The following is an 18512-nucleotide window of genomic DNA, read 5'->3' as shown; positions in this document are numbered from 1 at the left end:
ATATTCTGTTGATATGAAATGATGAATTACAATGTACAGTTTTCTTCAAACTTTGTCCCCTGATCAAATGACATTGTTAAACATTATATCATTTCCTCTTCATGGATCAAATTTCTTTATATTTTAGTTAAAAGTAACTAGTTATTTGTTAGATGTAAAACATTGGACATGTGTTTGTTTTAACATAAATATAGCAACATATGATATTTAGTTTTTCTCTGTAGTGTGTTCCATATTTTCAACAAAACAGCTGATTTTTCTCCTCCAGTATACAACCATTTTAATAATTATAATTAATTACATAATTGTACTTATTTGTTTAAAAAAGACACATACTGAATCTTGTATTATTAATTAATTTGTTCATTCATTCATTTCTTCATTCATTAATTAATTGTTTGTAACCACAATCCTAAACTGTCCAGGGTGTGTTCCCACCTTGCACCCAGTCCATCACAGGGCAACACACACTCACACATTCAATCTACCAGCATGTGTTTGGTCTGTGGGAGGAAACCAGAGCACCTGGAGGAAGCCCACACAGACACAGGGAGAACACACCAAACTCCTCACAGACAGTGACCTGAGGTGGGGCTCAAAAACACAACCCCAAGCCTGTACTAATCAAGTGATGATTTTGTCTGGGATACATTTAATTCATTATTAATAAAAATGTATTAACAGAATGATCAGTTTTAAAGGAGTCAGTTTCAAAGGATGACAGTTTCTATGAAACATCAGAGAGAATCAGTCTCTGAAGACTCCACTCTCAGCTGCCAGGGCTTTCACTGCAGCTGTTGCTTATGTAATGTAATGTAATGTATCGTCACAGTAGGAACAAAACCTTGTATCTCTGCGCAGAAGTCCACACAGCTGCTCTTTGCCCTGCCTTATATTGCTTAGCATATTTTATCACACTGATGTAGTCGACTGTGGCAGCTCAGAGCTCAGAGTGTGTCTCCAGTAAAGACTGCTCTGAGACTCCACTCTCAGTCTGGGTTTTATTGCTGATATGAAATGATGAAGTCATTTTCTCAGTTACAGCTACAACAGTTAAACATGAATCTTCATCTGTTTATGATCAGCTCGTCTACAGAAGACCCTGAGTGGTGTTTTATATTAGTCACACAACGACAGTCACACATTCACTCACACCTACAGACACTTTGGAGTCACCAATCCACCTACCAACGTGTGTTTTTGGACTGTGGGAGGAAACCGGAGCACCCGGAGGAAACCCACGCGGACACGGGGAGAACACACCAAACTCCTCACAGACAGTCACCCGGAGCGGGAATCGAACCCACAACCTCCAGGTCCCTGGAGCTGTGTGACTGCGACACTACCTGCTACTTCAATAGAACTCTGAAATCCATCAGTTCTCTCCCAGAGCCTCTGACCACCTACATCCTGCCTTCTACAGAACCACATTAAGACAGTTCACAGTTTCACACAGAGGAGCTTGTATCTGGAACTGTTCACAGAACCTGAGAACTAGTAACAGTCTGAACTCCTTCAAAAAACAACAAAAAAGTAAATTTCTTGTCACACATCTGTTTCTTGAATCAATCCTACACCTACCATCTCTTTTGTACTCCTGTATTTTCTGTATATCATCACTTCTTCTTCTATTTCTTCTCTTTATCTAAACCAGGTGTGTCTAATCATACTGTGAACATTAAAAAAAAAACTCTTACATGCTCTTTGCTCCAAGAAGCAATAAAAGAATTAACACCCTACAAGTGAAGCAGAAAGCAGCAGTTTTTCTAGTGGAGTTTTCTAACCATTTAAACTTCTGAACCCGTTTTTATTGAAGGCTCTTTTTTGTGTTCTAAACTGATCATGTGGCTACTGAGACAGCTTTAACTGTTTAGGACCATTATCCTTATCCCTTAAATCTGAGAAAATATCTTCAGACCCTATTGCTTTGGCTTGGGGACTGTTACGCTGCACTATTTCTTACTCTTCATTTCTGTCTCTAGTCGGTCCTCTGTCATTTCCTAGAGACTCTGCCTGTCCTTCTCCTTCTGTATGAAAATATGGAACGTTTAGACTAAAATATTACAAAACTATGTGTAATTTTATTCAAAAGACCAAGACTTAATCAGCATTCTTTGCCAAAATAATAGGAAAGTCCACTGACATTATGCTGTAAGTGTGCATTTAGAGAAAGCATTGAATAAAAGGAGAATGGATGACCTCCGTGAAATACATACATTTATATTGTGAACAAGTTTTTCTTTCTCAGCTCAACACTGTTTTACTTCCCACTGCTCACTGTCTATTTTCTCACCTGCTTCTTCTCACACTCTCTCTCAATCTCCATCCTTCTCTCTCCCACTTTACACTGACAATCATACACAAATACACTGAATTAGACTTTAAAATGAAAAAAATTAAAATATATACTAATAAATTTTGTAGGCAGAACCAACAAAACTTGAGTGATATATATATAATGTAAGAGGTGTTTGGGGTGAATCCACATTTTCTGACAGGATCTCATAAGCTCAGTGTGGTTGTGTGAAATCACTGTGGACTCAACGACTGCAGGAAAACAAAAGCTGCCATGGCATTATCACTAATGTTCTCTTCACTAACTCACCTGCTTCTTGCACACACACACACACCCATTCTCCACTCTCCCACTTTGTGCTGCCAGCCCATTGCCAAATATAACAAACAAATAATGAGAATTTTAATCTACTTCCAGACAAATAAATAGATTAATATAAATGTACAGCATTTTTTCATAGAATACTGAGCTGCTGTCAGATTCCAATCACACACTACTTCTAATAATCTGTTATCAATACTAATACACATACAGACAGTACTAGTATAGCACCTTGGCTGTACCAGTGGTACAACATCTCTTCTCTGTCCAGTTCAAACATTGGACAGTGCAAGATTATCCTAGAAAATATCTATCTAACTGACTGTTATAAGAGTATAACTACTATATAACTTTAATATTATATTATAGTTATTATTTTAACTATTGTAATAATTAACTAACTGTGAAAGGGATGAAGAAATCCCTCTCACTGGCTCACAACCCCATGAGCCTGGACATATGCTCGTGAGAGCTGAAACAATATGTACACACACACATTTCATATATAAATATCGATTTGTTTAATAATATCTGTGTTAATGCCTGCCAAAACTCACATTATTCATCACAGGGTGCATTGGTCTCATAGTAACTTCAGTTTTCGCTATGCCATATGAACCGAGGTTTTCATTAACATCGGGTGTCCGTTCAGCGTGTGGCCATTTGTTTTCATAATCCTGTTTTCAAAATGTTCTGTATGTTGATAGGTGGACATGTGGCTAGTGAGGTACCCACTACCACACACTCCATTTAAACGATGGTAACATGTTTAAAAATACCGCTGTTAAAACTTGCACCCACACTGACGCCGGCATTTCCCACTTCCACATCCATTATTAGGGATAATTAGTTGGAACACGCGCGCTGCTCTTAATGGCCCTTTATTGGAGGTTCTGGGGTGGAAGATGTCTATTTTAGAAGGAGCGGTGTAATTTATCTCTAACATGACGGTGGTATTTACATTGTGCATGTTTTAATTTCTCAGTTCAATAGTATGAATAATGTGTTGTATTTGGGTGCTTGGTGTTATTTTAAAGGGATGAAAAGTGATTTTCGTTTCTTTAGAAAGTGCATGTTCCTGGTTAACCGTACCTTCATGGATGGAATATCCCAGGTAGTGTTAATGAGGGGAAGGTATTTAAGCATGGGGTGTGAGGCGGAAAGTTGAGTTGGAGTGGGCCAGCTTGGGGAGAGGCAGCACCCAAGATAGCGCAATGATTTTGTGTTTTCTTTTGATGTTTTTTCCCCTTTCTCTTTGTTTGTGATATGTGGGTATTGGTAATATTACCCAATAAAACAAAAAGAAAACTTACTCTGAAGTGACTGTACCTCTGCCAGTTATTATACACCCAACATCGTCACACTAACATGAAAATAAAGCTCAAACACACAGACTCACCAGGCACAGTCCCTGATATTGATCCACTGTTCTCTGTTTTTTTTCCATTGTTAGCCTCAGTATCACCTGTACAACAACACACACACAAACAAATCACAGTTCATAACACTGTTATCAAAAGGAGAGTTAATGTTGTAATAATATATTATATATTTACCTTAGAATTTTATGCATATAAATTAATCAGGAGTTAATTACTAGTGAATATAATAAGTGTTAATGTCCTTCAAAAAGTGTTACTATAAAACAGGATGTGCTTTAAACACTTCATAAAAACATACACAGCTCTTTTACAAAAAAGCTTCTCCAAAGAATCAATCAATGAAAGATGTTTTAGGGAACTAAATCACATCAAACAAAGAAGCACATAATTCATTCTTTCATTCACTTCTTGTAACTGCTTATCTAACTCAGGGTTGTGGTTTTTCCAGAGCCTGGAATCACGGGACAGGAACATACCCTTCAGTCCATCACAGGGCATCACACACTCACACATTCACTCACAGCTATGGACACAGTAGCAGTGTTAATCCACCTACCCATGTGTGTTTGGACTGTGGGAGGTAACTTGAGCCCCTGGAGGAAACTCATGCAGACACAGGAAGAACACAGAGCTCTACTGTCTTTATATTCAAGAGTGAAAGTGTAGTTTGCTGTTCATCTTTCATTTCATTATTTAAGAATAAATATTTTATGACGGGAGACAGAGCCTTTTATGATTATGTTATTTATAAAATTGGATCCTCGTGTTGAATTAATGATTAAGAATGTGTTATGAATTCTGAATAATGTTGACTATTTGTGTGTGTAGTGATGTAAATATAAATCATTACATGTTCAGTCCTAATAGCAATAAATATCATCACTTAGTGAAAGTCTCTTACTCACCAGTGACGGTTAGACAGTCTCTCAGTTACAGCTACAACAATTAAACATGAATCATCATCTCTTTTATCCATTTGCTCACCTACAGAAGACCCTGAGCGTAGTTTGAGCTTATGTTTTGTGGCTGTATATAAACTCAGACTAACCTTTATTATAGTGTAATATACTGATCATATAAGCCCTAATATTTTCTGTGTGGTGTGCACCATGTGCTGAGCCAGCCCTGATCTACTAATAAATTAAATTCAACCCCAACAAAAGCAAAATACCTCACTTGATTAGTACAGGCTTCAGTATGTGCCTCTTGGTGAAAAAACTACATACAAATAATTGATAATAATTTTTTAATTATTGTAACTGGAGAAAAGATCAGCTGTTTTATTTTGTTGCTTTTTTGTTGATTTCCTAAGTGTAAATAAGTGAACACACTCTTTAATTTTTTTTTATTATTATTATTAATTTTTATATTTCTGGCAGGTTTGGGCATTAGATATTTCATGAGCATGGTTTATTACTGAAATATGTCTGATCACTTTGCAACAATAAAGCTGTCACGCCCTCGTCTCGTCATGTCTGTTTTCCCCGGTCATGTGCTCTTTTAGCACATGGCTATGTTTGTTATTATTCTAGTCCCGCCTTTGTCCCGTCTCCTCATCTGTCATTTGTTAACCTGTCCCCTCGTTATCTGTCCAGGTGTGTCTCGTTTGTGTCAAGCATTTAAGCCCTCTTGTGTCTCGTCCTGTTTGTCGAACATTTCACCTTTGTTTTGTCGTGTTCTCAGTCGTGTTGTTTCTTCTTGGTCGTGTTTCGTGTCGAGTTGTTTCATAAGTAGTATCGCTCCCGTCAGTTTGTCTGTTCCTCGTTTTGTCTAAGTCCGTGCCTCGCTTCGTTTCCTGTCATTGTTTTGTTTCCCCGTCGTCATTTAGTCTCGAGTCTGTCTGTTTCTGCTTTCCCTCGTTTTGGTTTGTGCCCCAGTCCCAGTCTCTGTTTCGTGATTCTGTTCTATAATAAAGTACTGTGTTTTAGCGAATGCGTCCGCCCTCAGTCAGTCCGCTCCGCATTCCTGACAAAAGCTGCTCCATTTTAACGTGTCACAGCTGATTGTATAAAGCTTATGTATAAAACTAACCACAGTGTCTGCTGTACCTCTGTAGATTTAAAATGTAGACGTTACAAGAAATTATTTTTAGATTTATATTGTAACATGTCCTCACATAAACTCACATTTATATCATTGCAGTGGCTTACAGTGATACTGAGTTACAGTCAGTCCGTGTGGTGCATACACATCTGCTGATTATTTAGTCACAAATTCAAGCTTTTTCACACTGTAGGTCACACTCCCTCAAAAATATACTAGAACACTGGGTTCACATTAAATTAATTAAAGATAAAGTAAATAAAGATTTACTGAAGAAAAAACCTTCTGAAATTAAACCTCCAGACGTCTGTGTCCTCATATGACCTTTACAATGTGAAGAATACTCTGTAATACTCTGTGTATGTGAATGATAATGAGACAGTTCAGAAGATGCATGTAATGATTCACCTTCAGTTTGTCCGCAGTGGAAGAGCACAACCAGCACTGCAGCAGAGAGAGAAACAGAGGACATGACGTATTAGTGTGAAACATCAGCAGGTAACACACACAGAATGAAGAAATCTGAAAGAACTGGAGCTATTATCATTAAGTAAAAATACACTATTTATGAGCAAATGAATAAAGTGCAAAATAAAATCACCGTAGTTGTGTAAGTAAACATCATTTTAAGAGAGTTAAAGGCCCTGGGAACACATTTTGAAATATAAATTTATTTAGTTTGAGGCACAGAATGAGTTCTATTTTTATTCAGTCTGAGGCTCGGAACAAGCACTGCATTTATTTGAGCTGAGGCTTTATTCGTAGTGACGGCAAGCTCAAGCGTGCGATTGCTCAGACTTGACGAAAAAAGGCAGAGCTCTGTTCGTTCTGTGATTGGTCTGGGTAAAGGTTACATAAGCCTTACCCAACCAAAAGAGGAGAGCAATACTGGTAAATTACAGCACAGGTTTTTGTCACTGAGCATTTTTCACTGGTTGTGTTTTATTGTTGTAGCTTTGACCATAATTTAAAATAAATGTATTGTAGTGGTGTCAATCTTTTAAAAATGTACAAAGCGGATTCCAAAAAAGTTGGGACACTAAACAAATTGTGAATAAAAACTTAATGCAATGATGTGGAGATGGCAAATGTCAATATTTTATTCGTAATAGAACATAGATGACAGATCAAAAGTTTAATCTGAGTAAATGTAACATTTTAAAGGAAAAATATGTTGATTCAAAATTTCACAGTGTCAACAAATCCCAAAAAAGTTGGGACAAGTAGCAATAAGTGGCTGGAAAAAGGAAATGGAGCATATAACAAACAGCTGGAAGACCAATTAACACTAATTAGGTCAATTGACAACATGATTGGGTATAAAAAGAGCTTCTCAGAGTGTCAGTGTCTCTCTGAAGCCAAGATAGTAAGAGGATCACCAATTCCACCATTGTTGCACAGAAAGATAGTGCAGCGATACCAGAATGGTGTTACCCAGCGTAAAATAGCAAAGACTTTTAAGTTCTCATCATCATCCGTGCATAAAGTCATCAAAAGATTCAGAGAATCTGGAACAATTGCTGTGCGTAAGGGTCAAGGCCGTAAAACTCTACTGGATGCTCGTTATCTCCGGGCCCTTAAACGTCACTGCACCTCAAACAGGAATGCCACTGTCAAGGAAATAACAGAATGGGCTCAGGAATGCTTCCAGAAAGCATTGTCAGTGAACACAATCCACCGTTGCCAGCTGAAACTCTACAGTGCAAAGAGGAAGCCATTTCTAAGCAAGCTCCACAAGCTCAGACGCTTGCACTGGGCCAGGGGCTTTTAAAATGGAGTGTGGCAAAATGGAAGACTGTTCTGTGGTCAGATGAGTCACGATTTGAAGTTCTTTATGGAACACTGGGACACCACGTCATCCGGACCAGAGAGGACAAGGATAACCCAAGTTGTTATCAACGCTCCGTTCAGAAGCCTGCATCACTGATGGTATGGGGTTGCATGAGTGCTTGTGGCATGGGCAGCTTGCATGTCTGGAAAGGCACCATTAATGCAGAGAACTATGTTCAGGTTCTAGAACAACATATGCTCCCATCTAGACGTCATCTCTTTCAGGGAAGACCCTGCATTTTTCAACAAGATAATGCCAGACCACATTCTGCAGCAATCACAACATCATGGCTACGTAGGAGAAGGATCCGGGTACTGAAATGGCAGCCTGCAGTCCAGATCTTTCACCTATAGAGAACATTTGGCGCATCATAAAGAGGAAGGTGCGACAAAGAAGGCCTAAGACGATTGAACAGTTAGAGGCCTGTATTAGACATGAATGGGAGAGCATTCCTATTTCTAAACTTGAGAAACTGGTCTCCTCTGTCCCCAGACGTCTGAGTGTTGTAAGAAGAAGGGGGGATGCCACACAGTGGTAAAAAATGGCCTTGTCCCAACTTTTTTGATTTGTTGATGCCATGAAATTTTGAAACAACATATTATTTGAAAGAAAGATATAACAAATAAATGTTTAGAGTTGCATGACTGAGGAAGATAAACCAAATTTTATAACATTTCGGAATAGTTTCTATGATATTTAAATTAGAATCCCTCAACTTGGTGAGTAAAAGTTTCAGGGAAATGGTTAACATCAAACACAATGAAGGTCTGACACAAGCTTTAATTGAAAAAAATGCAGCATGCAACTCAGAGCTCAGACAATAAACCATTTCCATATTCCATCTTCGAGAGAGAGAGAGAGAGAGAGAGAGAGAGAGAGAGAGAGAGAGTTAGTTATCAGATATAATCCACAGGTTCAATACGTTTTCTTCAATGGTCAGGACCCCCTCAAGACCGCTGGACCACCACAGAGCAGTTAATATCAGGTGGTGGAACATGTGTCTAAAATAGTGGAAACTGAGTGGCTGCAGTGTTTAAAAACTCCAGCAGCACAACTGTGACTGATCCACTCAAGTGCAACACACTATAACAACACAACATCTATCTCACTGAAGTGCTGACAGTCTATGACCCATATAACACCCCCTGCTCTGTGATCAGCAAAGTATGCAGATGAACTTCAGACTGTAATTGTAGAACTAGTGTAAGATCCCAGTGTGCATCAGCGGTAACCAGCAGGGGTCTCTAAGCAGCACAGTAGGAGAGTAGACACTGTGAGCTCTGGAAGCTCCCTTTAACAGAAGCCTTGGGGTAATTAGTGCCCTATTGGGCTCTGTACATAAGACTCAGAAACAGTAGCTCAGTGTCACACCTTTGCAGAAGTGTAACAAATACAGCATCTCAGAGAGTCGTTTCTCAAAAGAGAAAAGCCAAATAAAAGAATACAGGAAACCAAAAAATATTTTTGAAAAAGCTGGGCACAAAAGCGTAAAGTGAACAGAAAAATGAAACATATTTCATAAAAATTTTTTTATTGAAATAAAAGGGGACATAACTGTTAGGTTGTTTATTCCTTTTGAAAATGCCAGGCAGTTCTTAGAGCTTGATGTATATGAATTCTCCTTGTGTTTTCCTGCATTTTTGCTCTTTGACGTGTACAGAATAAGACCCCATATTCATGGCGACATGAGCCCCTTTCACACAAACACGGTAACCCAGGAATACTTCTGATTTCACCCGGAAGAGCAGTATGTATGAACACAAATGTCAGTAAAATGTGTACTGGACTTTATCTGGACTTTGTCCTCACTCTTAAAAATTGTGATCTATAAGGGTTCTTTATTTATTCATTTATTGTTACATTTATATAGTGCCTTTCTAGGCGCCAAAGAACACTTTACAGTCAACACTGCAGAGATCAGTATACCATTTAAAATTCAGTCCACACACAAACACACAAACACACACACACACACACACACACAGGTGACAAGCAGCAGTCGAATGTGCACAGCATACTCACAACCAGGAATGACCTGGAGGACTGCATCTGACACTAGGGACTCACCCAGGACAGAGCGCCAGTCTGTATCTGAGCATACACACACTCACTCACACACATACAGACATTTATTCACATACACACTCATTCACTCACACACCAGGACAGTTATTAGAGAAGCTAGTTCAATTCAGCCAAGACACAGGGAGAACATGGAAACACCACCTAGAAAGAGCTCAAACCCAAGACCCCAGCGCTGAGAGGAGGACACACTAACCACAAAGACACCGTGCTGCCTCTAGATAGAACCCTCAACAATTGAAGAACCTTTTGCATGATTAAAGGGTTCTTTACATCATGAAGGAGTTCTTCAGGTTGATGGAGAATGTGCTGTAACTGGTAATGGTTCTTTTATTGTAACAAGCTTGACATCGTAACAAGAGAAGAACCATTTTGGTGCCATAGAGAACCCTTCTCTAAAAAGTATTATATAGACCCATATATACACAGTCTGCATCAATCTGAAGAACCCCTTCACAATGTAAAAACCCTTTAATCATGCAAAAGGTCCTTCAAGTGTTTAGGGTTCTATAAATAACCATTTCCTTTAATAAAGAACCTTGTAGAACCATAATCAGAGTGAGGCCCATGTGTGAACAGAGCTGTTAATGTGCAGTAAGCAGCTGAACCTGGGCTTTCTTTACATGGATTTCAGAAAAAAACAGGTTGTTCTCATTCCCTCCCTGAAAAAAAGCAGTGATCGCTGCCCCCCACTTTCCCTCAGAGACATTATTAACTAATTATCATTCTGGTTTGTTACTGTATTGATTGGAGTAAAGTCTCTGTGTTGTGTGTTTGTAAAGTCTTTATGGAGGTACAGTGTGTGGACATTAAACACTGCTGTTTATTCAGAGACATGTCCTTGTCTTAGAGAAATTATGCCGGCTTTATTACAGAACGGGTTTCTAATTAGTTTGATCTTAATGTTGTCTAAAGTCTAAGTAAATGTAACAATTTAATTCTAGTTTATTCCCTAAAAAAGACCAAGCAATCATTTTACAACATTGTTGTTCTGTGGAATGAGCCTCAGTAGCTGGAGAATGGTGTTATTATAAACAATACATTTGAGTGTTTTTTCTACTAAATGATACTAAAGCCCCTGTTATTCTTTGTTCTTCTTTAAACTCTAACCATAGCCCTAACGTTTAAGTGGAATAGTTCACAAAGAGTTGATGCTTAAAATATAGAGTGATTTATATTCTGTCTTCACTTGAGCCACATTCTCTCCTCTGCTGTAAAGGATCCAGAAACCCTGCATCTGAAACTCTCTGACACTAAATTCACAGAAAAGATGTTTTTAATGAACAGCTTCATACAGCAGCCCTCACTCTAATGAAAATATTAACTTTTACTACTCACAGAGCATCACACAGAGACGACTGAACTCCATACTGCTCCAGATGAGTCTGAGAAATGGACTGTGTTCAACACCACTTCCTCTGCTCTTAAACACACACAGAGAGAGAGAGAGAGAGAGAGAGAGAGAGAGAGAGAGAGAGAGAGAGAGAGAGAGAGAGAGAAATACAGGAAAAGAAATCTAAAGAGCACTTTTACATCGATATATGAATTACCATTTTACACATTAGACTCATGCTCAAGTTCAATTGGATAAAGCCTCTTGTGGGAAAAAATAAACGTGGGCCCTAACTGAAAGCAGTCCTCTATTCTTTAATAAAATAAAAAGGGCAATCTTCATGTGATGAGGTCTGGTCTGGAATCAGCCTCATCCCCATAATTATTTAGACACTGTATCCCATAAAATATTTTATCCAGTGTGTAACCTGTGAGGTCACACCACGTTGTTCAGAGCTGGTGAAGAGTGGATGCTGAATATTAGCCACAGGGCTAAGGCTATGTTCACTTTTCTAGACTGAAGTGACTCAAATCTGACTTTTTTCCAGGACTGTGTGGACATGTCAGATCCTATCTTTTTAAATCAGATTTTCATATGTTAGATCGGATACATATCAGATGCATGAATGTAAACAGATCGGATTTCATGTGTTTAATGCAGCTGTGCAGGACTTTGGTGTAGACGCGGTTATATAAGCACTTACATCCTGCACTACACAGGGCCTAGGGACATATTTTGGACGGAGCACACACACGCACCAGTTTAAGGCATTTAAGGGGCAGACTTGTTCACAGTGGTTCACTTTGCAGACAGATACATGTTACTCACATTTATAATTGTGAACCATCGACAACAAGAGAACCACTAACCCTTCATTTTAAATTTAAACTGGATTGATAAATAACTAATTTTGTTACATAAATATTGCAACAAATGTAAGTATTCAAAGAACATGCAGAAAGTACAAAGGGAACTTGTCAACTGAGCGCTGCATCCCCTTCCAAACGGCCCCTCCTTACCTTTGTCTAGCTCTGATATGTATGTGTAAAAGTGTAAATGTGTGGTGCAATAAGAAAAAAATGCACCAAAGTAGGGCAGAGAAATTAACCAATGAACCTAGATCCAAATGTAAAACAATATAAACTAACAAAAAAGACGATATAGCTGTATATCTCTCTTTCTCCTCTGAGAACCCGTGTCCTTTTGGAGAGTGCTTCTCTGCTGTGCCTCATTTACACAATGTGTAGCTAATAGTCCACTAATGGGCTGCAAGAAGAGGGGTAGTCCTCAGGATCCCAAAACATCAGCCTTTCTGGTGTTAAATGTCAGATTTGTTCACATTGCACACAGACACATGTCACTCACATTTATGATTGTGAATCATCAAGATAGACAAATCCAATCTAAGCAAATTAGTTAAAATTCATTAAAGAGGATTTTAACCATTCAGTGTCAGTTTAAACTGGATTGGTCAATGCTTCATTTTGTTGCATAAAAAAGAAATATATTTAAGTATAGAACATGCAGAAAGTACACTGAGGTCTTATCTGATTAGTGCCGCATCCCCTCCCAAACGGACCCCTCCATGACCTCACACTTCAGCTGAATGTCTTTCATGTCTCTGGTTCGTCTGAGAAGTCTTGCAGTTGTTGTTCATTGAGTTTAGTCTTATAATGTGTTTAGGTTTTCATCATTTAGTTTTTCTTTTTCTATTTTTTGTGGAAGGACAGTGGTTATTTGTCCGTCTAAAGTTCTGAATTGCCTTATCACTGAAGAGCATAAGAAGAGTACACAGAGAGTGGTAATGCCTCCTACTCACTTTCACCCCAAGTCTGCTGTAATAAGATTATAACAGTCTTTTTTACATATTTAACTTCTCATTCAACTTCAGGAGGGCTCTCATCACATCAGCCCCAGTCACAGACACTGCTTCATCACCTGGAGAGGTGTGAGCCCACTGCCTCTGTGACAGGTGTCTCATAACGAGAGAATAGAAGTTGTTTAAATCATTTGGAAAGGTAGAGTCATTGACGTGTATAAGATTACTTTTTGTATTCTGTGACAGTTTGGATCAGTGTTTCTGAATTTTCATGTCATTTTAATGCCTAGACAGCCTCCATTTTCATCATTTCAACAGTGAGTTTGTTCTTTGTTTCCAAGTGCCATGTCCTCACCAGATCTAAAAGAGGCATTATGCACTTTGAGCAAGAAATATACTTTAGAACTCAGCCAGCGCCTGTGACTGTGTGGTAAGTTTCAGTGGCTACTACATCATCTGCACAATTGTTGATGAATGACAGATAACGCACCTTTCTCTAAGTGTGTGTAATACTCACATACAGCAGCACCTTAAACATGTTCCAGTCAGTGCAGCTAAAACAGACCTGCAGGGCTCAAACTGCTCTTTCCGGCAACAATTTGATGGTTGTTGTGGCTGTTTGTTCACTTGCGCTCACTTCAGCCGTGGTTGGTATGTGAAGAACAGCGCTGCAGGATGTGACCTGACAGTTGAAGTGGATTTATAATCGAGTGCGTTCTATTGTTCTTGCTTGTGTGGAAACATGGTGTAAATCTAGGAGAATGTTCCTCAGATGTTTGAGTCTGAAATCAAGAACAAGAGTGAAGCTCTCAGGGGGATTGTTCTGTAGTGAACTGACTGCATCATTGCTCCACAGACGCAGTGTTTCACAATCTCACACAATGTTGTAAAAGCCAGTTATGAAAGAGTTGTAGATATGGGGTAAAAAACGAGGATAGCACTTTATATGTTGTTTATTTTACTGCTGTAGAGCAATGAAAACATTTATGAACCAACATTAATGAACCATATTTTACACAGATGTACAGTCCCCCATGAAAAAACATTCTCATATTCCAGTGTTTTATTGGGTTTTAATGCACTACACATAGATTATTTTTTACTAATGTGGGCTAATGTTTACGACTGTGGACAAACAGGTAGGTAATTATATATATAATTACATACCAGTTTCTGCCTATTGTTAACAGCTCCATTAATATAGGTGCACGTTGTAGTTGTACATTTACAGACTGTATTAAACCATCTGTTACTCTGCATACTTTGTTAGCTTCCTTTCACCCTTCAATAGTCAAGACACTCAAAGAGCCACCAGAGAACAAATATTATTTCAGTGTTGGGTCAGTCTGAGCTCTGCTGTGACCCTGAGGTGGTGGGGAAGTGTTTGGATGTTGCAGTGCTGGGAGTGGATCAGAACCAGCAGTCCTGCTGGAGTTTTTAAACTCCTCATTGTCACTGTACAGCAACATATTTACTGTCTCTGACTTTACAGCTACTAGATTAACAAAGTAGGTGTTTCTATAGGAGAGGTCTGTGAATTTGCAGTGTTTAAAAACCCCAGCAGAACTGCTGTGTCTGAACACACCACTAGAACATCAGTGACACTGCAGTGCTGAGAATGATCCAACACCCAAATTATACCTGCTCTGAGCTGAGGACCATCACCACACCTCAACTTAACTCTGATTGTGTACAAAGTATTATTAGAATGCACACACACTACATGTGTTTTACATCTCTCTCATTGGTTTTCAGTTCCTCATTTTTTGAGCTTGTCATTGCCATTATACCAGTAGAACAGAAGTCACAAACACATATGTAACCCTTCCCTGTTCTCAGAACTGAGAGGCTGTACTGTGGGTGTGAGACTGGTTGATGTATGCAACAGTTCTCATATGTTTCCATAAACTCACATACTGGATATGGCTAATTTACTTTAATCTGTATTATAATAGACCATTAATGTGTTCAGTGCAAATAAATCATTACAAACACATAAATATCTGTGCAAGAAATATATACTTTTAAGTTGCATTAATAATTATTCATGTGAAATTAAAATTAATGGACGACTTTTCACCACTGTCTGAGCTCTGAGTGAGATAACTGCTTCAGACAAAGTAAAGGAGTTTATAAAGAGTATCATTTATTCTTGTAACTTGTTTCCAACAGCAAAATATTAAGTAGTACTGGTGTATGTGCCAGTTATTTGGGCTCCAGGAGTTTCAGCTCCTGAATGAAGCCATGAAATGTTCAGTGCACCATTTGCTTTTATCAGTTTGGGGACAACTTGGTCAGTTAAAGACATTCTGCCACTTGTCCATACCTTTAGTTGAGATATGGACACAGCTGTTTTTGACTGACCTTACATCTGCTGAGGTCTTTGTGTAACCTGCAGCACATTTCAGACTAAGCCATGAGATTTTAGGCCATATATCCACACATATTCACAGTCTTCTTTTTCAAATGTACAAACCGGATTCCAAAAAAGCTGGGACACTAAACATATTGTGAATAAAAACTGAATGCAATGATGTGGAGGTGCCAACATATAATATTTTATTCAGAATAGAACACAAATCACAGATCAAAAGTTTAAACTGAGAGAATGTCTCATTTTAAGGGAAAAATGTGTTGTTTCAAAATTTCATGGCATCAACAAAGTTGGGACAAGGCCATTTTTTACCACTGTGTGGCATCCCCCCTTCTTCTTACAACACTCAACAGACGTCTGGGGACAGAGGAGACCAGTTTCTCAAGTTTAGAAATAGGAATGCTCTCCCATTCATGTCTATTACAGGCCTCTAACTGTTCAATCGTCTTGGGCCTTCTTTGTCGCACCTTCCTTTTTATGATGCTCCAAATGTTCTCTATAGGTGAAAGATCTGGACTGCAGGCTGCCATTTCAGTACCCGGATCCTTCTCCTACGTAGCCATGATGTTGTGATTGCTGCAGAATGTGGTCTGGCATTATCTTGTTGAAAAATGCAGGGTCTTCCCTGAAAGAGATGGCATCTAGATGGGAGCATATGTTGTTCTAGAACCTGAACATAGTTCTCTGCATTAATGGTGCCTTTCCAGACATGCAAGCTGCCCATGCCACAAGCACTCATGCAACCCCATACCATCAGTGATGCAGGCTTCTGAACGGAGCGTTGATAACAACAAGGGTTATCCTTGTCCTCTCTGGTCTGGATGATGTGGCGTCCCAGTGTTCCATAAAGAACCTCAAATCGTGACTCATCTGACCACAGAACAGTCTTCCATTTTGCCACACTCCATTTTAAAAGACCCCTGGCCAAGTGCAAGCGTCTGAGCTTGTGGAGCTTGCTTAGAAATGGCTTCCTCTTTGCACTGTAAAGTTTCAGCTGGCAACCGCGGATGGCACGGTGAATTGTGTTCACTGACAATGCTTTCTGGAAGTATTCCTGAGCCCAATCTGTTATTTCCTTGAGAGGTGCAGTGACGTTTAAGGAGATCACGAGCATCAAGTAGAGTTTTACGGCCTAGCCCCTTACGCACAGCAATTGTTCCAGATTCTCTGAATCTTTTGATGATGTTATGCACGGTTGATGATGAGAACCATTCTGGTATTGCTGCACTATCTTTCTGTGCAACAATGGTGGAATTGGTGATCCTCTAACTATCTTGGCTTAAGAGAGACACTGACACTCTGAGAAGCTCTATTTATACCCAATCATGTTGTCAATTGACCTAATTAGTGTTAATTGGTCTTCCAGCTGTTTGTTATATGCTCAATTTCCTTTTTCCAGCCACATATTGCTACTTGTCCCAACTTTTTGTTGACTCTGTGAAATTTTGAATCAACATATTTTTCCTTTAAAATGTTACATTTACTCAGATTAAACTTCTGATCTGTCATCTATGTTCTATTACGAATAAAATATTGACATTTGCTATCTCCACATCATTGCATTCAGTTTTTATTCACAATTTGTTTAGTGTCCCAACTTTTTTGGAATCCAGTTTGTATTTCTACTTTCTGGCTGTGTAAATAAATAATGTAATAATTTTTAATACAAGTATTGTAACTTGGCCACAAAACATATTTTAATTATGTGTTTGTTTAATAAAACAATAAAAAGCAAATATCTTCTTTCTTACTGAAAGTCTCAGATATGATTTGATACTTTCAAATATTGCTATGAAACTGTCAATTTCAGTATTGTAACAATGATGTAGGCGCCAGATGCCTATTTTGTGCCTAGTTTTAAATATGCCCCATATTATGTGTATTTCATATTTTATAGTATAATGTCATATTGATAAAATATTTGATTTAAATTCATGCTTGATATATTTAATAATTTAAGTTAAAAAAACATATTTAAAAGGTTAAAATGTGGATTTAGAATAATTACAGGAAGTTACATAGTTGACCTTTAATCACGCAAGGTGCACAATGCACAGGGGACAGTGTGGTTAGATTGACACGGGAGAAGGAAGGTTGGTGCCTCACGGTTTTCTGACCATGCCATGTCGTGTTGTGTCCGTAGTCATGCTGTGGAGTGATTATAATTTACATTAGTGGAAGCTTAAGAGGCACAATTTCATTTGTATTCGTTTTTTGTTATCTTTTTTGTTTTAAATAAAAATACAAAACGTGACTTTGGTTGAGGATATCGTTTTGTTTTCTTTTTGGATCCTGAAACACGCGTCAGCCACAAAGCTCCAACCTAGAAAAATTTTGTTTAGAATACCCTACAAATGATAAATACCAGGGCCGTCACTAGAGATTAGTTGCCTCATAGCAGCAAATTTCTTTGACGAGGTCCAGATTAAGCAAAGCCTCAAGGAGCTGCCTTTTAAAAAAAAATTAAATCAGAATATCCATCTTCACATGAAAAATCAAAACTTATTTGTGAACAACTATTAACTCAGGTATCTGTAAAATATACAGTCATAATGTCAGGAAAGATCATACCCATCAATTCAGTCTGCCCTAAATACTGCAGGGTTTAATGTATGAACATTTGAACAGTTTTTTTGAGCAGGCTAACTTTACCTTCATCAATAGTCAGGTTTCCTCTGCTAGCATAATGCTACTTTCTGAAATCAAAATAAGGAACACAGGGGCCAGGGGACTTTTGTGGATCATTTGTGACTGTAGTCAGTCAGATAAAACCTTTTTGTGTCAGACATTTATTAAGCCAACTGCCATCAGGACGGTCAGTGCCTGTCAGTAGCCATTTTGAACAATGACTAAGCAGAATCTCTCCATGTATTTTGTAAATACTGTATTACCAGTTTAAAATAACTGTATGGTTTTACATTGCTCATTAATTACAATAGGATCTGAAGTGAAAGGCTCTTATGGGTCTAAGAATCTAAAAAGAGTCTAGTCCTCATTACATTATCATATGTCCAGTCAAAATGCATTAATT

The 18512-nt window shown here is 38.4% G+C and overlaps 1 pseudogene; it reads right to left on the bottom strand.

Moving 5' to 3' along the window:
* Positions 1-18512, bottom strand: part of LOC136666290 (Fc receptor-like protein 5) — a 60286-nt pseudogene that overhangs the window by 4890 nt on the left and 36884 nt on the right.

The sequence above is a fragment of the Hoplias malabaricus genome, chromosome 14, assembly GCF_029633855.1.
Source record: "Hoplias malabaricus isolate fHopMal1 chromosome 14, fHopMal1.hap1, whole genome shotgun sequence".
Lineage (NCBI taxonomy): Eukaryota > Metazoa > Chordata > Actinopteri > Characiformes > Erythrinidae > Hoplias > Hoplias malabaricus.
This window is presented reverse-complemented; position numbering and strand designations above follow the sequence as displayed.